The 9663-nt window shown below is 32.0% G+C and overlaps 1 long non-coding RNA gene across 1 annotated transcript; it reads right to left on the reverse strand.

Moving 5' to 3' along the window:
• Positions 1-385: 385 nt before the first annotated feature.
• Positions 386-1557, reverse strand: LOC107483670 (uncharacterized). The gene is made up of 3 exons (XR_001590922.3): positions 1155-1557; positions 836-874; positions 386-679 (listed from the first exon to the last, which is right to left on the reverse strand). It is a non-coding gene; the product is annotated as an uncharacterized LOC107483670 (long non-coding RNA).
• Between the last annotated feature and the right edge of the window lie 8106 nt (positions 1558-9663).

Here is a 9663-nt window from a genome sequence, read left to right on the forward strand (position 1 = left end):
ATGTATGATAAATAATATAAGAATTACAGCGGTTTAAAGGTAACAAAGATTGAGTTTCCTCCATAATATATATTACCGGAAATAATTAAATTGGATTAGTTAAATGGTTAGCTCACTTATCCACTTAAATAAGTGTCGAGGATTCGAATTTTTAGTTGTGAATATTGCAACTCAATGGGCAGAAATAAAACTTTAAATAGATCTCAAATTTATGATGCCTTAGTACTCTGTTTGTCGGGCTAAAAGATATTATAGGAACCAAAAAATATATATTACTAGAAATAAAAATGCTATTTATATACTAAAATTAGCCAATAAAATTAGCCATCAATATATTTATGTATAAATACATGTATGATTTAATTTGTTTTCAATGTATATTTATATTCCAACATGTACTTTATACTAATGGTTGATTTTAGTATACACTTAGCATAACTCTATCAAGAATTATATTGTGCCACTGTGTTTACCAAAATCTAAGATTAATAAGTTATTCGCAGGCCGCAACTTTGTGGTTTCTAACGATGAGAACCAATTTGTATTATTAATTTATTATATATTATTTATTAACAAGGATGTATGTAATGGAATACAAGAAGAGATGATCATCGACAGGTTGAACTGAATCATTATTCTTATTTGTTTTCGATGTTTATTTCCTCTCCAGCCAGCACTCCTAAGACATTATTAAAAAGAATAATCAAACAAGCAAATAGCCGTTAGTATCAACCATATCCTGATATCCAACATCAGTGGAAAGTATCATTCCCTACAAATAAAGTGAAAACATATCAAATGTTTAAAAGTCAAATTAATCGTTGACCATGTATACCATATCGTTAAGATGGTGGGAACTTGCAAGTTGGGGTGCCTACACACACCATAAAGAAAACAAAAAATGGAAATATGAGATCGGTTATTATGAAGCGTATATAAAGATGATATTTATATATATGTGTTAAAAAAGCTTAAGATTCCTAAAGATTTTACTCAAGATTCATTGTTAGATAATTTGACATATTTAACTGAATATATTTATAATATTATTTTTATATAAAAATATTTTTATGAAAGGATTCATCTTGTAAAAAAAAATCACACTAGAATGACTAGAATTGTAACTGGAACATGAAAATGGGGAATATATGTACTAGGATCTCGGCCGACGAGGACAATTACGCCCGTGCCACCAAATCTACAGGCATCAATAGTTTTGCCATGTGCCTTCCAGTAGCTGTCATAGGCATAGGATGCATGGAAACGGATGGTGTTTGGAAGGAAGCATATGCCTCCGGGCTGAATGGGCCCACAATTAGCTAAATGACTGCATGCATAGTCCAACCCCGCCTGCATCGCCGTATCCGTTGCATTGGGCTGCGGGAGGCACCATATTGCTTCCGTCGTTGACACAACCATGCTGTATGTCACTATGCTTATTAGTAACAACATATCAAACATCTTTGGTGCTGCCATAATAATACAATTTGTTGAAAGCTTATCAATGTGGGGAGGGAATTTATGAGAGCGCAATATGTGGATATAGATGTAGTAGTGCTTGGATGAACATTTAGTATTTATATCGTTATGTTAGGAAATGCATTTAATTTTTTAAGAGATTTTACTATTTTAGTTTGACTAAAATCTTTTAGTTTTTTTTTTAATAAATAAAAAATATATTATTTATTGAAATAAATAATTTGTAAAATAATTACAAAAATACGTTGTATTTCTTATCTCGTTTACCGTGTAAACGAGATATGTGTAAATTTATCTCGTTTACACTGTAAACGAGATAAGAGTGGACATTGTCTATATATACATGTCGTTCACAGCAACATTTTCGGTCTCATTTGCAATTTTTCGATCACTTTTTTTTCTCTTCTATCCTTTTCTAATCATTTTCTTGAGTAACTATAAGATGGTGCGTGCAAATGCATGTGATCCAGAAATCAATCGACTGAACGCGACATGACACGTCACCGGGCCGACTTCGCAGTTATTGCATATATGTTTAGCCATGGTTAAGATACTTGCCAATAACTAGTATACAATTTATGGTTTTGGTGGCTAAATGTATCGTTAGCAACTGATAAGGTATGAGTTTAGGAATTACTGAAACTCCATTGTTACGTACGTGTTAATGAATGTGATAGCCATATTTCTTTATTGAACATACCAGCTCAGTCTGCCATCTCTCGTGACAAACCTCTTAAGGCATCTATGTACCATTCGTACCCAGCCTTACTTGGACTATAAGCAGCGTTTATAAGGTATCGCTTGCCCTCAGTGGACTTGAAATGAGAATGAAGTTTGCGGCCATGTGTCTAACACAATAAGCATGGAACGTCCTGGGAGGATGCCAACCACTATTATCGGCCCTCAATGCATCCTTGATCACCTGGGATCTATCAGATATAATCAACAGGCTTTCTTGTGGGGTGACATATCGTCTCCAATTAGTCAGAAAGAAAGACCATGACTCCGTACTCTTAAACTTTACAATAGCAAAAGCAACAGGAAGGATATTGCTGTTGCCATCTTGTGCCACTGCAATAAGCAGCACACCGCCATATTTGTCATACAAATGTATGTCATCGACATAAACAAATGGCTTGTAATGTTTGAAAGTCTCAACACAAGACGGGAAGGCTCAGAATACTTTATTGAACATGCTACATTCGCGTACCATAAGGTGCCCATCAAGTAAGGTAAGGCCCTGAACTCACATATTGTTCTAGGACAACAACTCTGCAGTACTTGTAGCAGCTTTGTCACCTTGTTGTATGACTCCTCTCAATCCCCGTATATCTATGCAAATTGCCTTTTGCTTCGCCGTTCAGACCTTTCTATACGAGGGTTTAAAGTGATAACTTTGCCGAACTACACCCGGTAGAACAGGGATGCTGACGGATGGGTTGGACTGTATCAACAGTAGGATGACATTGTAGATGAGGATGTTGTCCAACTATTGATGGTCTTGGGATATGGTGGGTGCTAAACACGTAGGTGCTCAACCAACTCTCTAGACCTCCCTAATGAAATAAAACATTCATGGTTGGAAACTACATCAGATATAACAATCATAAATGAGTAAATATGCCACAATTAAACTTGACCTCACCAATATCCGAAGTTCTGTCATAGGGCTATACAAAGACTCCAAAGACATCCAGCTGTAGGTTGGCAACAATACACATGGTACTTTAATCGGTCCGATTCGACCACTTGTAGTTCTTCATACCCTGCATTACTACATCTCTGTTTTTGAATCTATGGCCGACCTGAAACTCCATCCCACTGTCTAGGTTGTAATCGTCTTCTCCAGTGTTAGAAAACAGAGATGTTTCATGCATCGCATCCAGATCCAATGCATCATAGTGACTTGGTACATCTGATAGCGCCATAATCGGGTGGGGGAGAGGCAAAGCATAGCAGACCGCTGCCTCGGCCAGCATCTCTGGTACAAACTCCTCTTTGTCATCATCTTCAAAAGAACCACTATTGTTGCTATCCGTAATATACCTATACTCTTCGTCGGAGTTTTCATCATCCACGTCCATGTCTTCCACTAGACTAGCAAGTAGCAACATGAATTGGTGGTGGTGCGGGAGGTAGATCATCCTGCACAAAGGTCGAGTGGATGGATCCACTGCCACCAACATCACCAACCTCCACAGAAAGCTCCATCACTTGTTCTGCTATGATTCTCCCACATATGTCAAACATGAGGCGCACATGCTCGTCACCATGGAGTCAAAACAGACGAAATAAAAAAACTCTGTTTTTCAACTGTGCTAGCAACCTATACCCCACCCTTCCGATCTTTTTTCGCCCTAAACCACCAAGGTTACTCAATATCAGACTCTTCAATTCGGACAAGAAACTTACACGCCAAATGCGCAACAGTAACAGATTATCACACTCAAATATCACCCCATTGTCACTGTTTCTCATATGATAATTGGGATACACATAGACAACCACATATTCGCTACTACTGGACATTTTTGCTTATTTTTTAGAAGAAAAACAGAAGAGAAGAAGATATGAAATGTATGTGAAAAATACCAAGGATTGCAAATTCTTTTTATAGTTGTTGAAAATTTGTCTTATTGTATCTCGTTTACACTGTAAACGTTATCATTTATCACTTATCTCGTTTACAGTGTAAACGAGATATTATCTTGTTTATACTGTAAATAAAATAAGAGATACAACGTATTTTTGTAATTATTTTACAAATTATTTTCTTTAATAAATAAAATATTTTTTATTTATTTAAAAAAATTCAAATCTTTTATCCAAACATATATATTAAAAAATATTAAAAAATTCACTTTTTTTTTTAAGATTATACTTTTACTAGAATATTTTAGTGAAACATATTAGAAAATATTAAAAGATTTTCTTATTGAAAACAATATCTATGTTGACCAAAATAATGATACCAAACAAGTATGTGCGTAAATGGCTTTAATTGGAATAGTTTTGAGTCAATGGCTTATTAATGAGTCTCGTGTGATAAGGATATATGAGGTGGATACTCATTAATATTTGAGCGATTAATTTTTTTAAGAGAAAAGTTTAATTTATTAAAGTAAGACTAAAGTTAATTACATTTAAAATTTTAATTTTTGTACGCTTATAAATAAAAAAGTCTGATATAAGAAATAACACAATTAATAACAACACTTGACACTTTTTTTTTATCTCTCTTTTACATATACATTACTACACATATATATATATGAATCGTCTCTATTATATTGAGATTATTATATTGGTAAATATTAATTAGTACTAGAATCTTCTATTTATACTTCTTTATTTTATATTTATTTTCGCTTCCTTATTTATTTATTTATTTTACAACACGTTATTAATATGAGACTCTGATAAAAATATAGGAAGATTCAGGTAATAAATTTTTATTACGTCAAAGTTCTCTCATATTGAATTTAATGTTTTTGATATATCTAGAAATAACTACTTATCATGGATATTAGATGTCAAAATTCATCTTGATTCAATGGATCTTGTAGATACCATTAAGGCTAAAAATAATGCATTCTAAAAGGATAAAACCAAAGTCATGATCTTCTTTCGTCGTCATCTTGACGAAGGATTAAAAATGAATATCTCACACTAAAAGATACTGCAGATCTATGAAAAAATCTTGAAAAAAGTATAATCATTAAAAAACAGTGATACTTTCTCAAACCCAAAATGAGTGGACACACTTGCGTCTATAGGATTTTAAATTCATAAATGAATATAATTTATCAATGTTCTTAATTACCTCATGAATGAAATTATGTGGGGAAAGATAATCGATAATGACATGTTAGAGAAAACTTTCTTGACCTTTCATACTTCGAATGTGCTCCTGCAGCAGTAGTATAGAGAAAAAGAATTTAAAAAATATTTTGAGCTAATTTTTTACTTTCTTATTGTTGAACAAACTAATGAATTACTTTTAAGAAATCATGAAGCGCGCCCAACTGGTATTGCCTCATTTTCTAAAGTAAATATGGCAAATCATAACCCCAAAAGAGATAAATGGCAAGGTTTTGGTAACAAATAAATTATGGAAGGAAGAAAAATTATGTTCACAAAAAAGGATCTCACCAGAAGTGGGATAAAAAAAAGAAATAATGGGTAAAATAAATCAGCAGAGGATAAATATTTTTGTTGTGGTGGAAAGAGCCATTGGTCACGTATCTATCGTACCCCAATGCCCTTAGTCAATATTTATCAAGTATCTTTGAAAAAAATGACAAAGAAAAGAAGACAAATTTTGTTTCAAATGATGCTGATAAAAATTACACTACTCATTATGAAGCATCTGATTTCTTTGAAGATCTTGAAGGAAATATTGGTTATTTGATCAATGATAAAAAAATTTAATATTTAGGTTAATTAAGTATTTATGTAAATAAATAATGTAAAAAAAATTCTTGTTAAATTTTATTCCCTATGTATTTAAATTCAAGTATGATGTATATAAATAATGTTCAATAAAATATTTATTTTTATGTATTTCAAAATTACTGAATGTGACAAAGTTCTAAAATAATAATAATAAAATACCCATTATATTATTATTATTATTATTATTATTATTATTATTATTATTATTATTATTATTATTATTTATTTTTAAAGAAAATGACAAGAATATATAAATGAAGATGTTTGCTTTGTGGATAGTGCACATTCGCAAACCATTCTCAAAAGTAATATATATTTTACTCATTTTGTACCAAAAGAAGAATGTGTTAATACTATTATTGCCTCAGACAATATGATAGAAGGCTCAATAAGTGTTATAATTTTATTTTTCGGAGGAACAAAATTCATAATATATAATATATTTTATCTACTAAGTCTCTAAGAAACTTGTTAAGTTTTAAAGATATTCGCCAAAATGGATATCATATTAAAACAATGAATGAGAAAAATTATGAGTACTTATGTATCACAACTCATGATTCAAATAAAAATATTATATTAGAAAAGTTACATTCACTTTCATCTGGGTTATATTATACTAAAATTAGTATAATTGAATCACATGCCATTGTAAACCAGAAGTTTACCAGCCCAAATGAATTCATAATTTAGTATGATCGATTGGGGCATCCTGAACCAATAATGATGCAGAGAATTATTGAAAACTCCCATGGGCAGTCACTAAAGAACCAGAAGATTCTTAAATCTAGTGAATTTTGTTATGCTGCATATTCTCAGAAAAAACTAATTTTAATGTCATCATCAGTAAAGATTGGATTTGAGTCTCATGAATTTCTTGAAATGATTCAAAGCAATATATGTGGACATATTCATCCACTATGTGAATCTTTTAGATATTTTATGGTCCTAATAGACGTATTCTCGAGATGGTCACATGTGTGTATATTGTCTTCTCACAACCTGGCGTTTGCGAGATTACTTGCTCAAATTATTCGATTAAAAGAACAGTTTTCAAAAAATTCAATCAAAGCAATTTGTCTTGATAATGCTGGTGAATTCACTTTATAGGCCTTTGATACTTATTGTATGGCTAACAGAATAAGTGTTGAATATCCAGTAGCTCATGTTCACACACAAAATGGGTTAAAAGAATTACTTATTAAACGCCTCCAATTAATTGCCAGACCCTTACTTATAAGAACAAATCTCCCAATCTCTATTTGGGGTATGCAATTTTTCATGCTGCAACACTTATTTGTTTAAGGCCAACAATTTACCATCAATTCTCTCCTCTATAATTAGCTTTTAGCCAGTAGCCAAATATTTTTCATTTAAGGAGATTTAGGTGTGCAATATATGTTCTAATTGCTCCACCTTTTCACACCAAAATGAGACCCAAAAAATTGAAAATTTATGTAGGATATGATTCTACCTCTATAGTGAGGTATCTTGAGATACAAACAGGAGATGTGTTTAAAGTTCGATTTGCATATTGTCCTTTTGATGAATCAAAAATTTCAACATTAGGGGAAAGAATAAGCTTCTTGAAAAAGAACTTAATTGGAATGCATCATCCTTGATGCATTTAGATCCTCGATCAGGGCAATGTGAACTAGAAGTTCAAAAGATTATACATTTGTAAAGAATAGCAAATGAATTGTCTGATGCATTTTCTGATACGAAAATGATTACTAAATCCTATATAACAGTTGAAAATGCTCCAATTTGAATTGATGTTCTAATCAGACAAATGGCCACCGAAACAAATTCACGTCAGAAGCGTGGTAGACCTGTCAGTTCCAAAGACAAAAATCCTCAAAAAAGAAAAGAGGTAAATACTATTTCTGTTGAAAAGGCCTGAAGTTGTCCAAAATTTTGATATAATTTTGATGCCAAAAGATGTTCAAGTACTTGAAAATAGTAAAAATTGTGAAAATAATGAGATCTCAATAAATTATGTCTTTACAGGAGAAAAATAAAACCGAAATAAAACAATTATCAATGAAATATTTGCATATAATGTGGCATTACACATCATGCATGAAAGTAAGGATCTTGAGCCAAGAACAGTTGAAGAATGTCGATAAAGGAATGATTGGCCGAAATAGAAAAAAGTTGTGAAGACTAGGTTAGACTTACTTGCAAAATATGAAATCTTTGGACCTGAAGTTTGTACACAGAAGATGGAAAACATGTTGAATACAGATGGGTATTTGTGAAAAAATAAAATGAGAAAAATGAAGTTGTACGCTACAAAACTCGACTTGTGATACAAAATTTTTAACAAAGGCCCAGTATAGACTATGAAGAAACATATTCTCTTGTAGTAGATGCAATAACATTACATTATTTGGTCAATTTATCTGTATACCATAAACTACATATGCATCTAATGGATGTGGTAATAGCCTATTTATACGGATCATTAGACCATGATATTTATATGAAAGTCCCTGAAAGACTAAAGATATCTAAACCATCCCATGAATATTCGCAGGGGCTATATTCACTCAAATTGTAAAGATCTTTCTATGGTATAAAGCAATCTGGACGAATGTGGTATAATCGTCTTACTGAGTATTTGGCCAAAAATGGATTAAAAATGGTGATATTTGTCCATTTGTTTTCATAAAGAAATATGCATTTGGATTCATTATAATTGCTGTGTACGTTGATGATTTAAATATCATTGGAATCCCTGAAAAGATTCCAACGATTATAAAAGCTCTAAAAGAAGAGTTTGAGATTAAAGATCTTGGAAAGACTAAATTTTGTCTCGACCTAAAGATCAAGCACACAAAAAATAGAATCTTTATTCATCAAACAATATACACAGAAAAGATTTTAAAGAGATTTTATATGGATAAGTCACATCCATTAAGTATCCCAATGATTATAAGGTCTCTAGATGTGAAAAATGATTAATTCTATCACTGATGTATCTTGCTAATAATACACGACCTGACATATCATTTGCGGTAAATTTACTAGCAAGGTATAGTTCCTCTCCAACCAGAACACATTTGAATGGAATCAAACAAATTTTTCAATATCTTCCTGGAACAGTTGTTATGGGTTTGTTTTATCCATATGAATCCAAGTCGCAATTAGTCGGCTATGCAAATGTTGGATACTTGTCTGATCCACACAAAGAAAGATCTCAAATAAGACACCTATTCACATATGGTGATACAGCTATATCATGGAGGTCCACGAAACAAACATAGCAGCAACATCCTCTATTCATGTTGAAATACTAGTGATACATGAAGTAAGTCGCGAGTGTTTTTGGCTCAGGAGTTTGATCCAATATATTCTGTTATCACGTGGATTAATTGATCATAAGATAGTTCCAACTATTCTATTTGAAGATAATACAGCATGCATTACTCAACTTAAAGGTGGATACATCAAAGGTGATAGAACAAAGCATATTTCTCCCAAATTCTTCTTCGCTCATGATCTTCAAAATCAAGGGACAATTAATGTCCAACGAATCCACTCAATCGATAATCTGGCAGATTTATTTACAAGAGAAAAATTCAATTTATCAAGGCAAGACTGAAGTTAATTACATTTAAAATTTTAACTTTTGTATGCCTATAAATAGAGAAGCCTGATAAGAGAAACAACACACAACCAATAACAACATTTCTCTATCTCTCTTTTACATATATGTTGCTACAT

Source organism: Arachis duranensis, chromosome 4 (genome assembly GCF_000817695.3).
Source record: "Arachis duranensis cultivar V14167 chromosome 4, aradu.V14167.gnm2.J7QH, whole genome shotgun sequence".
In the NCBI taxonomy this organism is placed as follows: Eukaryota; Viridiplantae; Streptophyta; class Magnoliopsida; order Fabales; family Fabaceae; genus Arachis; species Arachis duranensis.